The 24481-nt window shown below is 42.0% G+C and overlaps 1 pseudogene; it reads left to right on the plus strand.

Annotated features, from left to right (window-relative positions):
• Nucleotides 1-2702: 2702 nt before the first annotated feature.
• Nucleotides 2703-24060, plus strand: LOC120617664 (non-histone chromosomal protein HMG-17-like; annotated as a pseudogene).
• Nucleotides 24061-24481: the final 421 nt, after the last annotated feature.

Raw genomic sequence — 24481 nt, forward strand, 5'->3', positions numbered from 1 at the left:
GGGTGCGATCAGTAAGCATGTGTCGGGTGAATGGAGCGGCTGGCATGGCAGGCCTTCTCCCAGATGCACCTAGATACACAGGTCCTCAACCTCTATCACTGACCAAATGGACCAACTCCCCGCTTTGCCCACCAGATTCCTGGAGGGGCCAGGCAGAGAGCTATTATGATAAAAGCTGAGGAATTAATGAACAAACAAACAAACAAACAAATGCATGTCGTCTATACACAAGCTGGGCCCCAACATATCAAAGTATTTTTCTTTAGTTTCTAGTAAAATGCCTTTGGGAAAATCTAGTCTGTGCCAGTCATACCAAAGAAAAAATCAAAATCGATTTTGGCTCCGGAAGTACTTGGATCAGTGTCTTGGGGGAACATTGTACCTTGGAGTACAGGACGAGGTAGTGGCTACAGAATACAGGACACAATCTCAAGGGGCAGACAAAATGGGGGCTGTCAAGGCAGCTCTGCTGAAACCACTACCCCACCTCCGAGGAGGATCTCCTCCTGGAATTCTTCTTTGCTGAAACATTTGGGGTTCTATGCCTTGGCTGCTCCCTCTGAAGATAGCAAGGCATCGATCTGACAAGGTGCGAATGAAACGAACAGGAACCACAGCACAAGTGGAGGGGGCGACTTCACCCCGGCGCACAGGAAATGCACCCATTTCAAAAGGACGGGAGGCAGAGCCCATGGCTGCAGGTGCGGGGAGCTGGGGAGTTCGGTGGGGAAGGATGAGGTGGTTCATCTCTGATTGTTCTTAGTTCTTCAGCGAGCTTTCAAGCAAAGTAATCAGCTGAGAGGGAGGGAGAGTAGGACTGTTGGAGGTTTGGGAGGGGAGGGAGGGGAGACAGGCTGTGCCAGTGAAGAGAGAAGAGGGTGAATAGGAGAAGGTTCCATGGGGTGCAGAGAAGGGTTCTTAGAAGACCTGAGGTGGAAACGTGAGTGGTGAGCAGAGAGTTTTGAGGGAGGTTCAGTTCTTGCAAATTATATTGTCTAGGGCAGTGGTTCCCAGCCTTTGTGGCACCAGGGCCAAGTGCTCCTATGAGAATCTAATGCCTGACGATCTGAGGTGGAGCCGAGGCGGTGATGCTGGCGCTGAGGGGCGGCTGCAGATACAGATGAAGCTTTGCTCAGTCACCCACCACTCGTCCCCTGCTGTGCGGCCCGGTTCCTGACAGGCCACGGACCGGTACCAGTGTGCAGCCCGGGGGTTGGGGACCCCTGCTCTAGGGTATCGCAGTGGGAGTGGACGACTGAGGTGAGGTGGGGTAGAGGTCGAGAGCGTTGGAAATGAGATCAAAGAACTGGGAAACTATAGACAAGATGGATTATCTCAGGGGTTACTGAGGCATCAAAAATTCTAACGAGAGTAGTGAGTGGCGAAAAACAATGAGCTAGAGGCTAAAATTTTCATTGAAAGAACAAGGGGGAGACCTAGAGCTTAGAAGATAATGTGGGTGATATGTAGAGAATCTAATGGCAGGTGTTTTCAGAGAATTTTGAATGGGGAGGTTAACGATATTTGGAAGAAGAAAAGGGGCTCGGACACGCACCTCACCGTGATCCTGACCACAGGACTTCCTTGTGCTTAGTCTGCAGTCAGCTGGCAGGAGAGAGGTAAAGAGGAGTTCTGGAGGCCACAGTGCCTGGGGGACCGGGGAGGGTCTCAGCAGATGAGTGCAACACTCTTTGAGTGTCCCTTCAATCCTGCCAGGGGACATCTGTAGAGGTTCAAAGGAAACTCTGTGGGCTTGCTTTCAATCAAGCAGATGCTAACCAATAATCGGTTTTATTCACTTATAGGTTATATATGGGTGCCTACACATACGGGGTGCTGTTCTAGACTCTGGGTAAACGACCGTGGCCTCTGTTCTCCTGAACATTACAGTTTAGTGGAAGATAGACATTTAAAGAAAATAAATCAACAAAACAAAACAAAACAAAAAAGCCCACGATAGCCAGTTGTGCCAGTTACTACGAAGCCAAAGAACAGGGTACAACAAGGTCATATAACAGGGTACTCTGTGGCATTTGATGTTCCTATACTCTTTTGAGTATACATGTTGCCTGACCCCCAAAGGAGAGCTAAAAAGTAAAACTCTTCAGATCTATGGTCAGGTTTGCTGATTTTCTGAATGAACCTGAATTCAGAGACTGAAGGAGGGGAGACTGTGAAGTAATGACACTGACCCCCAAAAGTCACCCACGAAATGGCTGATTACACCACAATCATACTCTCTTCACACGTCATCTTCTGGCTTGTATATAGTCCTGCTCCTGAGTCAACTCTAAACTGTAATTTACCAGGCACTGTCATTTAACTATGAGAAAAGGTTGTGTGGAAGTCACTTGGGAAGAGAGCTACCAGGTATGAATAAATGGGAAAGGCCCAGGCTCCATTTCATTTTCCTGGGCGGCGGTGGTGGAAAGTTGCCCGTGACAGAATGCGGGAGTGCCTTCTGCCGGAATGTGCCGAGCCCATGAAGTCACACGATGGAGTGTGAAGCCGAGCGCTCGGAACCACGTGCTCGCCTTCACTTCTGTATCTCCCCGCTGCTGCCTTGGGTCTTTATGACTCACGGGCAGAACACGATGGAAAGCATGTAGGGCTCATCAGGCATGACTGCTTGGGGAGAGCATGACTGACAGGAGAGTACTTGCCAGTGAGAAAATACCAGATATTTTTTCACGTAGCTTGGGATTTTTCTTAGGCAGTACGGGATCGAAAGAAATGTTACATGCCAATCTCCAGACAGGAATGTGAGGTTGCTTCCAGTGAACTCACGAGCCAGAGCTAGGAGCCTGAAACATTTCACAAGGCCAGGAATGCCAAGAGCGAGGCTTGGAGAAGCTGTAAAAATTTCCCACCCTATCTGCTAACTGAAAAATAGGACAACTTTCAGTCTCGAGGGCAAGAAAGTAAATGCATTGATGATGCCCCTTTCCCAGATCAGCTTGGGGACTTTACTGTCAATATTCCCCAGGAGTGTCCCTGCTCAGAGGAAATAAAAAAAAGAAAAGACAAAAAGCAATTACTACCACCTCACAGCAAGACTGGAGACCTCTAATGTAACCGTTTTGAGAAAAAGCTAGAAACCACCCAAAAGGTGAAGGGGCAAGGCAGGTTCTGTTCACCCAGAATTCTTCATGCTCCTCTGGAGACCGACGTGTTCATCCATCTATGTGTCCATTTAATTATTTACTTAGCAATCACTGACTGCGCAGTCACCGGGTATCACCTGGGGTTCTCGGGTCAACAAGACGCATTTCCTGTCCCTGAGGAGCTAATTTCTAATATACGAACAAGCCACCAGACACCCATACCAGCAATTTCCATGCTACCTGGTAGTTGTCATGACGGAATTCACACAGGTACTTTGGGGACACGTGACGGGGGACGGGGGGCTTACCTCACCCAGCGTAGGGAGTTGGGTAAGTGTCTTTCAGGAGGTGATCTCCAGGCTGACATGTGAAAGGAGTAGGAGATACGCCAAGGAGAGAGGAGAAGAAAGAATCTTGATAGAAAACAAGGACGTTCTATTTATTCCTGGGTAAATCTATGACTGCTAGACTTGTAACCCAGCTCACGTCCCAGTGGGTTCTGCAGGAGTAAGGGACCCCCTGAGCCTCTAACATCCACTCGGACCCAAAGCAGTGAAGCTGCTGATCTATGGAAGGTGGAGTGATGTACATGTTTTCAGAAGATAAACTGAAAAAAAAAAAAAAGCGAAGCGAAGAGATTGAACCATACGGTAAAATTCTTCCCTTGCAAAGTGGTGACTCAGCCGAGACCTAAAAGATGAGTCAAGTTAGATGGGTGAGAGATGGAGATGAACACTCTAGAGCAAATGTCATGTCCCCAGGCAGAGTGTGCAGTACAGATCACGGGGTGAGCTCGGCAAGATGAGGCGAGCACTTAGGCGAGCACAAAGTAGGTGAATGGTCTAGAGAAGTCTTTTTTAGTCCACAACAAGGTTTAAGTTATGAAGTAAGATAAACATTCTTCGATTATAAACTCTCTGTAGGCTACCTCCCCAAAAAGCTTCCTGATATACTCTCAGAAACAGTATCGTCTTAAAAACACGACCTCTGAAGCCACATTCTTTAACACATAGCACTCAATAAGATGCATGTTGACTTTGTCGAGCTGTTTTTTTTTTAAGGTTCAGCTTGGAGATGTTTGCTCACCTGAGAGCATCCCTTGACAGTAGATATTTGCAAAGATTGCATTAACACTGAAAAGCACGCTGTACACTTTGGAGCTACGAAGTGATTGTCTTTGTGAAGAATGTAACCAGGCCCTTCTCACCCTAAGCAGTGTCCTTATCCTTGCTTAGACCCCGCCTGAGTTCCTTATAAGGGCTAAGTAAAAGTGATGTCCATTTTATATCATTAACAGTTACCAAACCTTCCAGGGGAAGTTCCCTCTTGATTTTGTATAAGAGGTTTGACAAGGAGCAAACTACAGCATAGGAGGGGATGGGGCACGCATCTCAGGCTTCCCAGAAGATCTCTGTTGCCCAGAAAGGGTGAGACAGGGAAAGCATTTACAAAGTCATTCATAGCAAGGAAGTTTGAACTCAGAGGGAGCTGTGAGTTGGCTGTTTGACTGGGGCATGGGCCAGGGCGTGGGGCTTAAACCTCATGGCTGAGTGCTCCAAGTCCTTTGCCTGGATTTCACAGAACCGTGACTTGCTCTGTTCTGTCTTGTTTGTCTGTAGGAGACTTAATACATTTGCGGCTGTCTCTTCTTCCAAACATAGAACTGAAACCGATGAATAAGAATCAAGGAGAGGTAGATTTGCAATTAGTACACGGAAGAATTTTGTAATAATTAAAATTGCTTGCAGGTTGCTCAAATGATCTGAAGAGCAGCTATGCAGGCAGCAAGCCTCCACCTAGCGTGGGTGAACCACTGGTCAAAGGAGGTCTGTTCTCTGACCACTCGGGGAATTGGTATCTCCTCTTGCCCTCTCCCACGACAACTGTCTCCTCCCTGTTCTTCGGGTCAGTGAGAGGAACGCTTTATTTTATCAGCCTGGAGTATAATTCTGGTTGGGAACCACTGTTTTAGATGCCATTTGCAGGTTTCTTCTTGTGTCAAGATTTTCCGTTTTCCGATTGATTCATTAACTCTCGTGCCATGCTACTGAGGTAGAAAGAACCCAGGTCTGCACAGAATGCACTCGACCCAGCCAGGAAGCAGCGTCTTGACCTGGACAGCACTGGCCTCTGAACTAGACCGTGGGACGGCTGTGCCGCGGCCTCTGGGCAAATAGGATGTACTTGGTGAAGCGTGAAGGAAGGGCCACGGTGAAAGAGGGGAATGTCTGAAAACAAACCTTGGAAGTCCTCTCAATTCCTTTGATTCTATTTTTAAACCCTGCTAATATAAGAACAGCAATATTTAGAGTAAAACTTGATTCTCACTTCCTTGATGGAGCCACAGAAATAGAAGCTCCCCGTCCGAGGGATAAACAAAATGTCTGGGAGGAGAGCCAAGTGCGCTCTCAGACGTCCCCTGCTCTGCTTTGTAATACCTCAGTTTTCGTTTTGCAGTAATAAACCATTTCTTGTCATTGCTTTGACTGATAACCCCGACATGACGTAATGAAAAGTCTTTTTATAATGAAGTCACTCTCTTTGGGGAAGGGGCGAGTGTGATATTTATGTAGAAAGCCTGTTCCTTAGAAACCAAACTCCAATAAACAAGGGCAAGGAAGAGCTGAGCTCTAATCAAGTAAACTGACCTTCTCCAGTCCAGCTCCTCATTAACCCGTATTTTTTCCAGCTTCCTTAGCTTTTCTGTTTCATAGTAGACAATCCTCACCTAACAAAGGGTTGGGGGGAAAACATTCTTGTTTTTCTGTTCCCGCTTTGATATGACAGGGTACCCCCGCAAACCCACGTCGGTTCTCTTCTGTAACTTCCTTTATCTTCAATTATGAATTCCTCATAGGAAAATAGGTCAGTTACTTAAGTGCCGAAGGGTTCAAGTGATCTCGCAAACTACATCTTGGATTTAAAATTCAGAGGACTCCACTAGGAATGTCCATATAGGCTATGCATAAATGTGAGCACACTCGTATATTGATTCGCATAAAAGTAGCATTGATTTGCGAGGGATTCATCAATCAGTTGGAAAAAATCAATAAATAGGGTGCTATGTTCTAACGCTGGATCTTTGCCTCAGTTGGAAGCCTACGGAAGTGATGCTTTTGTGCGATCAGGAGAATTTCTACACAGATGATCCACCAACGCGTCACTTCTGAAAGCTCCGAGGTGCTGCCGGGAGGAAGGGAGTATGAGAAGGTGTTCGTGCGAATTTCCTCTGTCCTCTGATGATTCACGGTGTTCCTTCCTCTCGGATAACTCCCGCCTGAGAGGTGGGAATGCAGCGGCTTCATCGGTAAGCCCCAGAAGTGGGGTGCAATAGCATTATTTTAAAGCGATGAAAGTCTTTATTTGTAAGAATTATGGCGGGAACTGCCCTTCTTGAAGAACCCAGTCTTTTCCAAGGGTGGTGGAAGGTTCTTGAAACCTTTCCTGAGACAGGCTTCTCAAAAGGGGGCGATGAAGGGGCTACCGGCTCAGACAGGCGAGGAGAGGATTTGGAGAGAAGGAGCTACTGTTAATATCCACCATGAGGCAATTCGAGGATGGACAGACAAGAGCAAAGCTCTTTTAGGGAGTCCGCTGTATGATGTCCTGCCTAGCTGCTCTCTGCTTCTGCTTCCGGACCTCTGCAAAGCTCTATGAGATTTTCAGGGTCTTGAGAACTGGATGATAATTCTTTATAAGTGATACCTATGGTGGTTTGGTTTGAGGCCAGAGCCAGCTGATCTGTTTTCGCACTTAGGAAATGATCATTCACACCAAGTTGATTTTTGATATCAGATCAAGAAGGGTAAAGCACACATCTGAAACACCTCTGGTCAAGGCTGGTCTTAGTGATAGGGGAGTCAAATCTGAGCCGCGCCTCCTGGGGAAGTCTCTCTACCAGGATATTTTAAACTGGCAAGCTTATGAAATGGCACATCTTTTACCGTGACTTGTAATTCTTAATAGTATTGTTACTTTAAGAGCACGCGCGTGTGCGTGTGTGTGTCTGTGTGTACACAGAGGTTCTCCTCCCCACCTAATTGAGATGAAAGTGAGGAAAGGAAAAGATGTATTAGGCTCCTTAGCCAACACCCCAGAATGGGATTAGTGGCAATCACGTAATTTACTTTCTGACAATTTAATCTAAAATAGAATTTAAAGAGGACAAGATGGTCTACACCATCTGCTATATTTATAGTCAAAGAGAACGATAATTAAATCAACTCTATGGTAACAAAATTCAAAATAAAAATTGAGGAATTAGTTCTTCGTATAGGAAAAAAAAAAAAAGTTTTATGGCTCAGAACAATAATCCCTACCCCGCCCGGTGAGGTACTAAAAGTGTTTCCACGGTAACCAGAAACTGGATAAAAATAACTATTATCAGCTTCATTACTCAGGATTATTTTAGAATTACTAACTCATGGGATTAGGCAAGAGAAAGAAAAGAAAAATCATAACAGAAGAAGTAAAATTATGATTTTTTTCAAATAATAAATATGTATACCTGGAAAACATTAGGATTGATTAAAAAGCTTTTACTAACAACCAGAGAATAAGCATAGCAACTGGTTAAATAATTAATTCGCAACTATCAATAGTTTTTCAAGATTAAAATAAATGAGAAAATATAATGGGAAAAAGATACCATCCATGATAAAAACAAAAGAGATAAATACCTAGAAATGAACTTAATATGCAGGACCTATCTAATCAAAGCTTTAATTTCTTTACAGGAGCAGAGAAGAAATCTTGAATCAATAGAAAAATAATAGTTTTTTTTGTTTGGATAGGAACATGTTAATATTTAAATGAGACTAATTCTCCCTAAATTGAGGTAGAACTTTAAAGCAACCCAACAAATATACTAGAAGGATTTTCTTTAACATAGCAAGCTGATTCTAAAATTCATGTGAAAATAAACAAACAAAAAGTGATCCACAGAAGAATTCTGATGCACAAAAGTAAGGAGGGATAAATAGTGTACTAGTGAGTAAAATAACCACTGCTGTATTCCAAACACACAGACGAATGGCGGTTACACAGCATGCTTTCATGAAAACGTTGGATAAAGGCATAAAAGAATGAATTTGAGCCAGAACGACAACTATTTGGTGCTGGTAGAGATGTGATGATCTGTGGAGTAGCAAAGAGAATCTAGAGACATACTCAGATCCGAGTGAGAAATTAGCATGAGATACAGATGGCTCCTGGGTTAGTAGGGAAAGACAAATTATCCGATAAATGATATTGGATGGGGATAATTAGCCATTTAGAGAAACAAACGAACAAAAACGAAATAAAGCCGATCACTACCTCACTCCTTGTATCAAAGTAAATTCTAGATGCAAAAAAAAATAAAAAGTTAATTTTATCATGTGGGCAGTCCTTTCTAAACAAAATCCAAAGTCTAGAAACTTAAAGAAAAAGACTCAAAAGTTTACATAAAATTAAGAATTTAAAACATTGAGTAAAACCAAACCAATTAACCAATAAAAAAAAAATCATAAACTAAGTAGACAGGCATGACAAGCCTGGAAGACAAATTGGATCTAGATTAATTTTTAACAGAAACTGAGGGAGGCGACATTCCGAGAAGAGCCAAGAAGGCCACAAACTATGCCAGGAAAATGAATAAAATGACTGAGTTACAAGGGCGTGTGTGAAGAGCAAGGGCGTGCCTCAGGAGACAAGTGGGAAGAATACGTCGGTTTGGTTCATTTTTGTCTGGGCTGAGCGTCTGGGCACCACAGCTGTGCCTGCACAGCGTGACAGCGTGGGAGTCCTCGTCTTTGGATGAAGTTAGCCGTGAGGCAGGCCCACGCCCACGCCAGAATGGCCAACACGCGACCTCCAGTAGGTAGGTGATCTGGTCAGACTTCACACCAAAGTAATAAAAAGAACAATAGATGCGCCTCGTGAGTGTTTTCAGTGGCGACAGGCTTCTCCAAGCTGGAGATAGCCTGGGGTGACAAGGAAAACGCCAAGGACCCCTTGCTAGCTCCCTGGGCTGTGTGAAAGACACATCTCTTGGTGTTTGCCACTGAATGCTACAGCTGCACCCCGGCCAGCAGGTTGGCTGCGCTGCCTGTGCACAGACGTGGGTGGGATATTCCGGAGCCATCCTACACCCCAGGCACCTCTGGTGTTGAATGAGACCCTAGTTACCGAGGAAGACGCGAAAAGAGTGAGGACAGGAAAAGGTTTTGTCCTTTGCCCTCTTAAAGTATTCTTTTTTTCCTGACATAAGGACATGAGTGCAAGGACCAAGTTGAATGAGAGGGCGTATTTTCGGAGGGCCAGGCTGGGAAGTGCTGCGTTTGAGGCTCTGGCATAAATATACCTCAGCCTTGCCCGTGGCTACGGCAACTGCTTGCAGTTGCAGGTCTCTGAATATCCTTCGAGGCTCCTGGGGCAAAGGCAAGGTTATTTCCTGTCACCTCAATTGGCCTGAAGGGCACATGCTCACTTTTATCTCACACTTATTCTTTTCTTATAATATATGTATGAAAATGATCAAGTCTGGACTTCTGAGGCTTGACCCTTCCAACCCCACGAGATCATATCAGAACACATTTATTTTTACGAGGTGCCCCCACCCCGTGGTCTGAACTGACGGTTTTGCCCATCCTCAGTGCAGTATAGCTTTAAGACTTTTGTTGTCCACATTTCCCTCCCCCAGCCCCGCCCCCGATCCCATTTTTTTTTTTTGGTATCATGGGTAATAAAACCCGTTGAATTCACGTTCCACTCGCGGTGCTGAGCCGAGAGCAGCAGTCCGGATCCCTTTCTATTCTCCCTACTCCCTCGGCCCGGCAAGGCACCCTCACCATTTCTCCATGGCCCAGCTCTACGTGCGTTTTGTAATGTGGATTTTAGGTAAAAGCCCCAGTCCTGTAGGAATCAATTTTCACCAGATAAAAACCAGAACAGAAAATCTACAAGAATATCCTGGAGGTCTCTTGAGCGACGACACACATTTTTGTCAGTATGTAAAGGGAAGTAATGACGGCAATTATAAAAATCTGCAGTGGCATAAGATGCTTCGTTCAATTCTACGAGAGCATCTGTATCTCTCAAGGATGAAAGTACAGTCACAAAGAATCTGAAGCCTTACCATAAGGGCAAGCAATGTACCTAGTTCCTTGGCTTTCCATCGAAAGACACGGCCAACTTCTTTTAGTTTTTCTAAAAAAAAAAAAAGTCAAGGTGGTAACACTGGAGGCAGGTTCTCAGCAAGCCTTCGGGTCCATGTCTGAGAGCAGGATGTTTGGTGAATACACGAAGGAAGCAATAGTTTAAAAAGCGATTATTAGTCCCTGAAGGTAGAAAAGGAAAAGATGGCTTCTGAATGCTGACAACAGCTAAAGGAACCTTGGCCCCAGCAGAAAGTAGGTCACCAGAAGGCAGAAGAGTCAGCGTTGCCTCTTTTCCCCCGGGCAGGCACTGGTGGCGTTGGGCTCTGAGAAGATCGGCAGGCACTCAAGAGCAAAGATGGAGGGAACTCAGCACACTCGGTAGGTGCACCTGCGCCTGGCACCGAAGGGGAGAAGCTAGCGTGCCCGCTGGAGCCCTGAGGGCCAGAGCATGCTGGACCTTGTGTAACTGATTTTTCCACTGCCGCGGTACCGAGTTCATGTGAATGGAATGCTGTCCCACAGGATGTCCCCCTCCATAGCCATCTCCCTAACTATGTGCCTCGACCTGTCTTGACACTCGGCAAAAACAGGCCCTTGTAAAAATGTCATTGAAACAATCCTCTATTTAGTTTTAGCAGTGGACTTCTAATTTATGTCTTAGTCAAAGTAAATTTATAAAACGCAATTTCATTTGATGGTCATTAAGATGCCTGAGCCAAGATAAATATTATCAGGGTTTTGGGTTCCTTTGCTTGCACCTGTCCCATCCACTCCCACCACTTTTTCTAATCTGTTGCCATTCTAGAAAGCTTCGGCCTACCTGCATGCTGGCACTGGACATTTTCCTGCAAGACCCTCCTCTAAGGTCCCTGTTTCCCAGGCTTTGGAACTGTTTTGTATTGCTGGTCAAATGCCATAACTATGTCTGTGTGCTTTTCTCTTTGCCAAATATGAAATTCTAATGGGATTATCCAGTTAATCAGGTATATGCCTGTGAATTACTCTTGAATTTCAAGACCCAAACAACTTTTCCTCTGAGGCCAAATTGCATGATAGCTTTTCAGCATCTCCTGAAGCAGACAGGGTGAGGCAAGGGGCATGGTCAGGTCATTTAATTTAGTTTGTTGTTTTTGACACTAGATATTTTTCTGACTTTTCTTTCTTCTTCCTTATTTCTCCCTTTCAGTGATCACGTGCTAGGTACCTCCAGCTTATATTTAAAGAGCTGTGTTGGAATCAGTGACGATCGGGGATGGACAAGTAGATTCGCATGTCTTTAGCAAACAGATGACAGTTGAATCCAAAATCATACAATACACAACCGAGCACAGAGCTGGTCATCTACCTTGCCAGAGAGTAGGTCTGAGGTAGAGCTTCTGTAGTGGACACTGCTGGAACTCTTCTCAGATCCCCTACCATCGTTTCTCACGTTTCTGTGCATCCTCCCCAGCTTCTGTGTGTTTTTCTTTTACTGACCACATATGACACCCCCCTCTGATACTTCTCTAGCTACTAGGACAGTTTTTCCTGCAAAGAGAGAAAGCTAAAAAGTCCTGGGAAGTTGACTCCCCCCACCACCATTAGCCAATGACTGACCAGGGCAGGAGTGTGACAGTCCAGCTCTCTCTGTACCCACACCCCGGAGTTCTATGGGATCAGAACGAAGATGCTCCCTAGGGGACACTGCCTGAATCTGCACCCTCGCTTGACTCCCACCCTTCCCTGTATCCTATTTTCCTCAATCCCTTAATGAGATCTGAGAGATCCAACCTAAGATAGTCTCTAACATGCGTAGTTGTCTGGGCAACCAGAAATGGAGAAATCAAGCACAGACAGTTTTGCCATAGAGGGCAACGTCCAAAAGGATGTTGATGGTAGTTCGCTATGTGCAAAGCTATACTGGGGTTCAAAGGTTTGAAGTGGTATTTAAGCTATACACAGTTTGGCAGTGAGTAGGTCACCGGAAACACTTGAAGTGTGGTTTTCATGGATTAGGACAAACGTATCCTGGAATATAGAAAGATCTGGAGTAAATTAGCCATTAGAAATTCATAGCTTACAATTAAGAAAGCACAGACTAATTTCTGGGGGAATGTATTCCATTCCTACATTAGGTCTTATATTTTAGTCAAAAATATGCATTGAATATCTGCAGTATATAAAAGGACTTGACTAGGAACTAGCAACTGTTTGTAGTTAGCGAATCAGACAGTGCTTAGAGTTTAGCGGGAGAGACACATTAAAACCTAATCACATGTACGAAAATGTGTAAGTTTCGCTTGTGGTATGTGTCTTAAATGCTTGCAAAAATCTAGGAGAGCATAGAACAAGAATCCAGACTCATGCCGAGGGGTTGTGGGTTAGCATCCCTGATGTAGGAGAAAATAAGCTGAATCTTAAGTGTCAGAAAAGTGAATTGGACAATGGGGGTGAAAGACAGCATTTTAAACATCACATGCAAAGCCCCTGAGGCAGTAGGAAAACATTCTCCAATTTTAGAAAGATAACTAGTTTTTACTAACCATCAGGAAAATATCCCCAAAGGACTCAACTCTTAGTGCTCTTTAAGAATTCCGAATTCTTTGATTAGAAACTTTCCTAAAATACACAACAAAAAAAACCCCAATCAGTTTATCTTGGGTAATTCAGACATTAGGCTTGTGCAGTTCAGCCATTTAGGCAAATAACCACGAACACATGTTCTTTCATTTCAGCTCGAACTAATTTTGCACTGCGGTTAGTGACTCCATTCAAGGGAGCAGAAAGCCACCTCACCTTGAGCCACTGAGAAAAGTGATCTCAGAGACTCTCTGAAGTTCTAGGTTGGCCTTTCAGCTCTGAGACCTGAGGGGCTGGAAGAACACCACTCTTAGCGTGGGGCACAGTGAGGATGTGAAGAAAGAAGATGATTCCTTCTGGTTAATGAAGATCGAATGGTACTTCACTGTCTCAGTTGTGGTCTGCTCGCCATTTCAGAGGGAAAAGGATAAATATGTGTTGAGGTAACTGAGAAGATACGGAGCCAGTAGTTCCTTTAGAAAGACTAAAATGAGAGTGGCATTTAAGAAGCAGAAAGCCCAGACTGCCAACGCCGAAGAAAGACACGTTCCTGGACTGGGTAAAAACTTCTAAAGAGCAGTGATGAAATCCCCATGAGTTAAAAGAGCTATGACTTGACTAGCCTAAAAATTAATGGCAAATTTCCCTCTAGATTTTTCTCCACTGAAAGACTCGTTTGTTGTAATGAAATTTCTTATTCCCCATTTCAGTTTTAATAAATAAACTTTCCCTCACTGGATATTGAGGTGTTTATATTTAAGGGATTGGCAAAGGAAGATAATGGCCCTCAAAAGTCCTTATGAAAACCACGAAAGTGAGCTTAAAGCACTTGGTGCAAGGAAACAATATGTTTGTTTAACAACAGCCACGAGAGAACACACTTGCTTACAGGGTTGTATACTTTGACCTATCCTTAACTCCCACTTCTTAGGAGTATATGGAGAGATCATCAAAAGTTTAATTAAAAGTCTTAAAAACTCACTAAAATAATTATGTCAGTCCATAAAAATATTACCTCGTTATACATTCTCTGGTTCAGGCTACTTGCTAGGGTCAGCATAATGTCACAGTTGGGCCAAAAGGCTGTCACCTCCCCACCTTCAAGGGGAACATATTACAATGTGTTTATGCAACATATTACATTTAAAAACCTAAAAATCAAGTTTTCAATTCCATTCCAAATATTTCGGCACCAACCAGCAATGCTGAGTTTGGGTTAACTTCATTTAAGTTCTGAGCCAGTGAACTTGTGTTGACTTCCAAATTTATATATTGTTTTGACCCTCAGAAGACTTGAGTATGAAGTCTCTTCAGACATTTCTGTCTTCAATGATTCACATGAAAATTTTCTTATGTAATCTAGTCTTTCTATAAAGTGGCTGTCATCTCATTTGTAATGAAATACAATCCATTAAAAAAAAAAAAAACCAATTTCCCATTATCTAAAAAAAGAAAAAAAGCAAGCTTATCCAATTAGAAAATAAGATGGCATTTGCACTATTAATGCTGAATAATTAGGAGAATCATAAAAAATACTAAATTATGATAAAGGTTTGTGTTACATGCGGATATTGCCACATTTGATTATACAAAAATTATACAGTTCCTCTACGTATTTCTTCATCGACACACCCAAAGACTCAATGTCTAACAATGTCACTGGCAGACATAAATTAACAACACTGTGAGTCAGTGGATCTTAAAACTGGCTACTGTACATTCTGAAACCTGTTTGCAACAGGACAGGTTTGTTTCATTTTACCACAAAGATAGTATTCTCAAGTCTTTTGTAAGGTCAATGCTATACCACATTCTCATCATGACATTTAATTTTAATAGAAGAGAAACTAAATGACCTGATTTCGAGCTAAACATACTGGTAGTAATTCATGAAGTGCTGGACATGACTTTTTTCTAAGCTGAAGAATGTCAAACATACATTTTGAAGAAGACATCAGTTATCTACACTATATCCTACAGGACCAGTTCAAAATTCAAAGAATTGTAAAAAATACTTATTTTGGAATTATTTTAAATCCCTTTCACATTCACTAATATGAGATATACCTACAGTATAAGACACACATGCGTGCACGTGCGCGCGTGCACACGCACACACACTAATGACAACAACCAAGTTGACGGAATCAGTTCCAGGTCTAGATGTTAAATCTCCTCATTCAGAATAAAGCTCTCCTTTCACTAAATTCTTTGGCCCAATATTATTGTAATCTAAGGTGATGCGATAGTACAGGATGCTACTAAGTAACTCGATAGAGAACTCAAAGTCAAAACACTGATTTTTATTCTGATTCCATAATTAATTCATACATTGTTTAACATTCAGGGTTTTTTTTTTTGACATGGTAAATAAACTCTAAGAAAAATTCAGGACCACTATGACTCTAGTGCTTTGCTCTATTTATGTAGACTATGTCTCAAAGCCAAAGTCAGAATCACAACTATCAACTCTCAATTGCTGACATTAATAATGAATGAAACTATTCTATTTGTTCTACACTTTTCTTTCTAAGGTTTGCATGATCAAGGACACAGTTCTAAAAGTCTCCAAAGAAAGATTCTGAAAGCTTTCCCAAAGAACAACTCAGAAGAGTTCGCCCTTGATCATTATGGTGGGCATAATTCTCTTGTTTTTCTGATGGAAGACAAGACTGATGAATAGTCACAATAAGAATCAAAGATGATTTCAGAGTTTCCTTCACTCATACTAAAGTTTCCTATTTTACAGCTTATAGACATTAAAGTGTCCTTGATGAATCCTCTACTAACTCCAGAGGTCAAAAAATATTCTAAAAGGTGATGATTCCAATAAAAGCAAGTGTCACCTGTACGCTAGCAACTCATTTATTATTGGAGGGGAATAACTCTTCAGTGAAAAATTCCTTCCAGCACATAGTAATTGAGCGTCATTGGGGTCAGACTGTTAAAAAGTACAACTTGAGAGTAGGAGTAAGAGCGCTCTAGAGCGAAGGGAGCCAGGACCCACGGACACCACCCGTGAGTCTGTGAAAGAGCCAGCGATGCCTCGATGAGGAGGGTCAGAGGGGACATGGAGAAAATAAAAAGATGCTTTAGAGATAGAATTGAGAGGACTCGACCAATGGATTCAATGGGGTGAAGGAGGAGTCAGAGTCAGGGTGATTCCAGAGTTTTCCACTGAGATCATGGATAAAATGAGGGGATCAGTAATAGGGAAAGGGAATGCAGGAAGAGGAACAGGGATTTTCAGTTTCCACTGAGGTGATGAGAAGCAAAGGAGAAATAACAAGTCCTAAATTAGACCTCAGGTATATCTTTAGGCGCGAGACAGTGGGAAGAGATTTCTAGGCAGCAGCTAGAAGTGTGGATCTAAAGCTCAAGAGAAGTCTAGGGGAGGGTCAAAGACATGTTTTAGGGTCTATAAGTGAGAGCTGGAGAGCGAACCATTGGAAATGCTCCGAGAAAGAGTGAAGGGCAAGAAGAGAACAGAATTCGGAATTCTGATGAACGACGACTAAGAGACAGACAGAGGAAGAGGAGAGAAAGGGGGTGAATAAAGGAGACAGGAAGAAAAGAAACAGAATATCTCGAAGCTGAAAAAGAGACTTTCAAGAAAGAGGAAGTGGCCACTATTGTTAAATACCATACCCAGATTCAAAGAATGAGGACAGCATAGAAGCCATTGGATTTGGGAAATAGGATTTTTTTTTCCCCAGTGACCTTTGAAAATGTCAGGTCAGAAGGGATCAAGGTCAAATTGTAGTCGGTAATAAAGTATGAAAGATAAAGTAGCAGAGGTGAAAAATAAGAGTTATTTCAATAAGCTGGGTAGGAAAGACAGTAAATGGCGGCGAAGAGAAAGGTGGGTGGTGCAGGCTTTTTTCAGAAAGGGGAAATAATAAACATGTCCGTGGGCTGCGTGTGTGCAACTTACGCGGAGAAAGGGTAAAAAGTGGAGATGGAAAGAATGAAGCTGTACAATGAAACGAAATTCCCAAGGATGCAGGAGGAAATGGGACCAAAAATATAGGCAGAAGCATTAACCTAGTGATGCAGAAGAAATATGTCTGCCACTTCGATAGAGGAAAAACAGTGGGTGAAGATATAGGTACGATATAAGAACATTTTTACTTGAAAGTGTTTTTTTTCTCAATGACATAAGGACATGGATCATCCGCTGAGGCTTTGAGCAGAGTAGGGACGCTTGGTGTGTTCCCTATGGGACAGGAGTGGCAGGGAAAAATAAAGAAACTGTTGAGCAAGATCGAGTGAGATCAGGGATAATAAATTTGTAATAAAATGAATCGATGGCATCATCTATTTTCTCTCTAAGAGGGTGTAGCAGACCTAATCAGAAACAGAATCGTCAGCACAGTAAGTCATACGTTGATAGTTTTCATTTAGTAGAATGATGGAGAGATGAGAACGCTTGAGGGATACGGACATGGTGTACTTGGAGGTTAAAAAAAAAATGTAGGCAACAGGGACTTGGGAAGATAAATCTACTAAATCAGATCGAGGGAGCTAGAATTCAAAATTATTTCAACAATGAGGTTTAGTGGGAGTGAGGGAGGAAGAAATAGAGAAGGAATAAAAGGTTGTAGTCAAAATGGAAATTTTGGAGTTTTAGACTTCAGAGGCCAAGGCACATCCATACAAGTGTGTTGCTGAAGTAGAGAGGTAGCCTCGACTGCAGAAGGGAGATAAAGAAACCCCGAGAGTGTTAGATAAACCATCAGGATAAAGAATAGAATGGAATGTTGAGGACCAACTGTGGACCAGCTATTAGATTTGCGTGACAGTTCTGGGGAGTAACCTTCAGTTGGACAAATGACAGCAGAGGGGGTGAGAAAAGGGGAAAATTCAACTGCAACTAATAAATTACGAAAATCACACAGGGTAAGGAACTGCCGCTGCATGAATCTGATGAGGGAAGAATCCGATGAGGGTAGGTGGATGACGTGACCCGCAGCGCGATACAGGCTGCTGAGCTGAGGGCTCGGGGAGAATTTGTGGGTGAGCAGAGAGCAGACTCAGCCTGCCAGGCTGTCATAGAACCAGTGCTTCTAATGAAGGGGGTTTCTCAGGAAGCAGTGCTACTGATAAAAAGCGGTGGATAAAGAATCCAGATAAAAGGTGGAAAAGGGAAACTTTAAGTGTAGGTGTTATTGAAGAGATAAGAATAGAGACCTTCTGAGAGTTTGGTGCTTGCACTTGATATTAAAGCATAATATAAAAATAGATTTCCTACATAATTTAAGCAGAAGACTAGAAGCTAAAAACAAAACACATTGTCTGCTTTTTTATCATGATGTCTTCAAAGTTTAGGGTATTACAGGTACTCCAAAAGTATTTCATAAATGGATGAATAGATAAATAATTGAAATATTCTGTCCACCTACGAAGGACGTGAGGTTTTGGGTCATTTGACTACTACTGGTTTGTACTGAGTCAACTGTACCCTCTGGTTCCATCATCCTTGGCTCAAGTTTTATTCACAAAAGCCTGAATTTAAGGACGCAGCCATGACTATATATATCAATAAAGCTAATTGGATATAAAGGCCTCGTGTGCATGCCTTAGGCCTTTTCTTGAGCCATTCCAGCTTTATAAAATAGATCCAAGTGTTTATTTCTAAAAAGATGTTCTAGAAGAGGTGGATTTGTTTGGAGGTACTCTAGGGATAGCATAGGGGCCAAGATCAGACTAAGGGGATGCAAGTCTATGCTCCAGACCCTACTGTCTACTTTCAGCCAGAGGACTGTTGCTTCTAACTCTTTTATATTTGGTACTTTTCACATTAAGATTTTCTTTTGTTGAAGTTGGTGTCATGGAGAATGTTATTTCTCTAGAAAGAGCATAGATTTTCAAATTTAACTAATGGTCCAGGGCTCATCAAGGGAATATGCCTGTAAACTCTCCGATTTGGAGAAGCACCCTGGGAGTAAGTGGAAGGCAGAGACAGACCCATTCCTCCAGGGTCCAATCAGACCAATGCCTGATATTGCACTTCACTGGAGCCAAGTTGCAAATTCTCCAGGGGCCTGACAGGAGCAAATCTCTCTGGAGAATTATCACATGATTCTAGGCCTCAAATACTGTTTACATGGAATTTGTCAAACACAAAGTCTAGCAGATAATTAGAATTAATCATACATAGGGGGAGACAAGGCCACAGTATCTGTGGCTATCAGATATAATAATTCTGCTTGTTATGTTCAAGGGAATAAAAAATAATATTGAGAATTTCAGTAGAGACTAGGAATTTTTTCTAAGTAGTAAATTTTGAAAAAGAGCCATGTAAACCCTAGAACACTGAGGACAATCAGAAACCTATACTTCTCCCTCTCCCCAAAACTAAATCTCCTGGATGGGATCAAAGAGCTAACAAGGTGGGGAAGAATTACAGGGCTAAGAAACACATGTATGGACACTTGATGTACGACAAGGTGGGGGAAAACACTGTTTTTAATAAATGGTGTCGAAGCAATTAAATATACAAAAAATGTAAAACTTGATCCCCTGCCTCACAACGTATAGAAAAAAAATCAATTCCACATGTATTTATGACTTTGGGGTAAAGAAAGAATTATTAATGAGGTTTCTAATAGCATGAACCATAAAGGAGAAAAACACTAGTAGAAAACAACATGTAGATAAAGAGAAAAGAAAAGCTGAAGAGAAAGGAATGGAGTAGGATGGAGAACTCAGGCAGAAAAGCTGACTACACAAAGAGAAGCAGGTATTTCACTGGACTCCAAAGGAAGAAGGCAAAGACACATGCAGATGCAGGTGAGTTTGCAGGTGGGGTTACAGGCGGGGTTGCATGAAGATGAGTTCCTATGTATTTCTACTTTTTGACATAGTAGAAGGTGAGAGAGGTAATTTGTTGAAACTGTGGGGGAATGTGTTCAGGTAAGAAGGTTGAAGAGAGTGCATAAGCTCCTAAACAGTCACTATTAGAAATGGGAGCTAGAACTGATGAAATATGTGACTGTTTAGCTGCAATGAAGGCCCAGTTAAGGTTGAAGACCATGTTTAAATCATACCAACTTAGTTCTGTAGCCTAGACATAAAAATGGAAAGAGAGAAACAGTTGGACTGAAACAATATATATTATAAATAGTTTGGATCTTATCAAGTTGGTGTAGTGGAAGGTAAATAGGTAAGGATGTTGATCAAATTAGTGGGAGAATATTAAAGGTAATGAGTTATGTAGTTTAAGCTGCATAGAAAAGGAAGAGGACAGAGAGCAGCTGAATACATGGGGACTAGAAGAAATCAAGAGACTGGTGGTCTTGATGCGGTATGAAAATAGGATCTAGTAAAAGTGATCAAATGATGGAGTTGGAGGACCAGAGTCTATGATCAGAGATTAGTATGTTTTAATTCAAGATTTCAAAGGAGAACATGTGTGGGTGATGTAAAGGTCCCACGTGAGATCACTGGAGTGTGTGGCTTATGTGGAACACACATAAAGGTCACTGCAATGGAGATGATCAAGAACTAAAGAGGCCACGTACACAGTGAATGCACCAAAGATGACAGCAAGATGGCATATTGAAGAAGACCACGAGCCAGCATGACAGGAGGCCAACAGATAAAAGCAGCAAACAATTCTATATTAAATTGAACTATATAAAACATTTCTTATAAAACAAATGTGTATCTCTATGTCTCTATGTATGTATGTATGTATGTATGTATGTATGTATGCATGTATGTATCTATATATCTACCTACTTATCAATCATATTATCTGTCTCTAATACTACAGGTCCCTAAGTGTTTATACATGTATAATATTCAGTCATGCTAAAGGTGATTTGCAATGAAGTAACTGGCTTGTGAGTGTCATTACTGATGAGTTGATGCTATCGTAATTTTTCATACTTCTTGAAAAATGACTTGATCAGTTCTAATACTTCAATATACTATAACTGTATATAGTTTTAGCTATGAATCATGTTGTTTTTTTCCTTCCATGCCACTTATGAGAAAAATTATTTTGACTACACACATTAGCAATCAGTATCCTGATTCTATTCATAAGAATATTACTATAATTCTTTCTACTCTTTTATTACCTCTGTTGATAAAATGGAAAAAGATTCCATCTCTAATTACATATAACTAAACCCTGGGATGAGAAACAGTAGTGTTTGACCTGAAGAGTTGTTAAAGACAGTCTGGCTGAGGGAGAAGATGTGACTGAACTTCCAACAAATCGGCTATTTCTGGCCTAAAATTCCACCATTATCACGTCATGCTTTTAGAATAAGCTCTGATTAGCCTTTTTCTAGGTTTCTTTGAAAGGGCAAATACCCACATCAAAAGGACAACTCAATAAATTCCTGTCATGTTACTGTAAATCAGTTTATTAGATCGTTCTCCTACAGGATAGGAAGACCAAGTCAACGTGGGAACATCAGGTATTTTCGTGGAGAAAATCAGCTGAAATGGGAGTGGACAACAGAAAGGTGAGAGGTGGCAGCTGTAAGATCTTTGTCTTTTCAGCTGTATTTAAGAGGTTTTCAAGAAAAGGGGTCATGTGTTCTCATACGCTTGCCCTCTTAAAAATGAAGCATGTATTTACACATGCGTAGGTAGAAAATTAAGGATCTATTGCATATAAATCCTAAGGTCACACGACACTTGATAAAAGTGTTGAATATAAAAGGATTTATATTAAACCAAAGACTTCAGAAATCCTTTCTTTATGTACTACTTTCGTTTCCTAATTTGGAGGGGCTCTGTGCATAACTACGGATGTGATAAAATTCACATGCTCAGATAAGCCCCAATGGCAAGTGCTCTTCCTCACGTTTGCTACTCCAATGTCACCTTTGTCAAGTCCCAACAACCAAAGGAGCTCACTGCTGCCAAACCCGGATCCGAAGGTGCAGAGATGGACTCTACTTGACGGGTGGAGCCACAAAGTCACACCACAAAAAGGAATGCATACAGGGATGAGAAGGATGTCTTGCCATTTCTGCAAAGCACGGACATGAGGAAGGTGTGGAAGGACACTCCATAAACGGACAATACTGTCACTTCAGGGGAGGTTTGGTGAAGGAAACAGTATTTTACTCACTTGTATTTGTTTGACCACTATGCCAAGCATTCGTTAACCTCGTAAGTTTTTAAGTAGAAAAATTTAGTAAATATAAAAGCTATAATGATTACATTCTTATTGACAAAAGCTTTATTTAATGAAAACCTTAATTCATCGGCATGCAAAAGAATAACGGAAAATAGAAAGAAAACATCCAAATAGAGCAATCTTGTCAATATCATAGCACTGCTGAAGAAGGAGACCAGATCAAGAAATGACTTTACTGGATGATTTACAAAACGGTTTTGCAACTTCACAGCTCACAGATTGTTTTTCACTACATACATCTAGGCTTCTGCTGCTAAGTTTCACTTTCAAATGTCAAAGCCATCCTTCAGGAAATACACATGCTCAGCCCTTTACTTAAAAAATATCTACTGCCTTGTCACCACTGATGGATGAAAGGACATTCTCGGATCTTTTCACCAAGGACCAGTCATATTAAACCTCCTCCGGGCTCTAACTTAGTAATATGAAATGTACAGTACTAGTCACAAGTTCTTTTTTATGACTAAGAATTTGCAAAGAATTTGACCAAGTGTCCTTTCCTAGTTTGGGTGTTATCGAGGCTAGGGGAACTAATATCACAATGACCTATAAAAACATCTCAGGGCTCGTTCCTCCCCTCTCCTCTCTTCTCCTCTCCTTCCCTCCCTCCCCTTTAAGGTAAGTATTTTTGTACTTCTGTCCTCACCAAGGGAATCTGAAATACAAATCATATGCTAGTATTTATGACACACCCGGTCTGTCCTATGGCTTTTGCAGACTCTACTGTTCGCTAGAGTGCTTAGTTATCACTTACCTGACTGCACCCCGCAGACTACAACACCGAAATCGTTTGTACTAAAGCATGTCAGAGGGAGGCCCTTTGTCTGGGCGGTCCCAGCCTACAGGAAGTCATGTCGAAGACCTTCCCTTGGAGAGACATCTCTCCACCACATGGGTGCCCATCAGGCCCTCTCTGCCCAACAGTCAAGTACCAGAGCCTGGATACAGGTCATGCTGCCCGACAACACAGGAACATCCAAAGGCATGGCACACCAGAGTAGTCAGTCATTATCCCCAAGGTCTTTAGTTCTAGATGTCACTAAGTCATGATTTTAGAAATCATGCATGTGAAAGCCATTTGATCTTGTATCAATATCTGGTAAAATGAATGACTACCCTGTATAGATTTTTTGACTAAAATTTCTCCAAAATGAAATTACTCTAAAATGAATTGGTTAAAATCAGAAATTGTCTGAAAATAAAAATCTTTGCAGTCATTGCTTTTGAAAAAAAAAAAAGTACTTTTTTGTGTATTCTGAGACTGTTTAGCAACTTTTTATGCTACTATTCATTTTAAGTCTTTTCTTCATAAACTATTTGGTTTGGGGACCGTGTCTGTTGTACTTGTTCGCAAATGTTAATTTATATTTCAGTATTTTAATTTACTTTTTAAATCTTATAAAATGATTTTAAATTCCTTGGTTCACATTTTCAAGAATTATAAAATAATATTTCTCTATCAAATTAACTTTACTCAAAATTAATTTATTAATATTTAAAGTGTCTAACCACTTGGTCATATATATTCATTTTTAAGCAACCTACAATAATTTTCGACTTTTAAGAAGACATCTTACTTTATCCACTTTCCATGACATTTAACTACGTATTCCTAACTTTTTGCAACATAAGAAATTGTGGCAAATCATTCTCTATAAAGAAAAGTAGAACTTCCGAAGCAGTGTGAAGAAGGGGTGAGAACTCCCCCTGGACCCACCGAAGTCCACGCACTGGGGAGTCCCCGTGACGCCCCCACGCCACTGCCGTCATGCCCAAGAGAGAGGCTGAAGGGGACGCTAAAGGAGGCAACGGAGGAACCGCACAGAAGATCCACAAGGTGATCTGCCACACCGGCTCCTCCAAAGCCAGAGCCCAGCCCTGAAAAGGCCCCTGCAGAGAAGGGCGAGAAGGGAGAAAGGAGAAAGCTGACGGAAAGAACCTCGCAGAAAATGGGGACGCTCCGCCAGGCCAGGCACAGGAAGCTGAAGGCACCGGAGAGGTCGAGTGACGAGTGTGCATTTTTAACAACTTTGTATTTCTGGTGGCTGTACAGTTTGAAATATTATTTTTTATCAAGTTTTATAAAAATGCAGAATTTTGTTTTACCTTTTTTTTTTTTTAAGCAATGTTGTTAGCACACAACACACTTCATTATTTTGGGGGGAAGAAAATACATTGCTAAGAGAATGCCTCCAAAGCTGGATTGATGTGGGGGAAAAGCACCTTTCCCTCCAGTTCTGAGAGACTTTCTCTCGCTTCCTGGGAGGAGGGCGCCATTGATGTTGGCACACATTAGCCACCTGGGCACAAACACCTTGTGGTGTAGAAAAGCTAAAATTTGCTTTCGTGTCTTTTCTCTCTCTCCACCTTAAGCATAGACTTGACTCCTTTAAACTCAGAGACCAGTTGGGACCTGATCCTCCAAAACTGGTTACCAGTATGGCAGGCAATCCAAACTTTCTAATGTCACCATTGAAATGGCATGCCTCAAAAGAGCAGCACTTCCTTTTTAGATT

This window comes from Pteropus medius, unplaced genomic scaffold (assembly GCF_902729225.1).
Source record: "Pteropus medius unplaced genomic scaffold, Ma_sr-lr_union100, whole genome shotgun sequence".
In the NCBI taxonomy this organism is placed as follows: Eukaryota; Metazoa; Chordata; class Mammalia; order Chiroptera; family Pteropodidae; genus Pteropus; species Pteropus medius.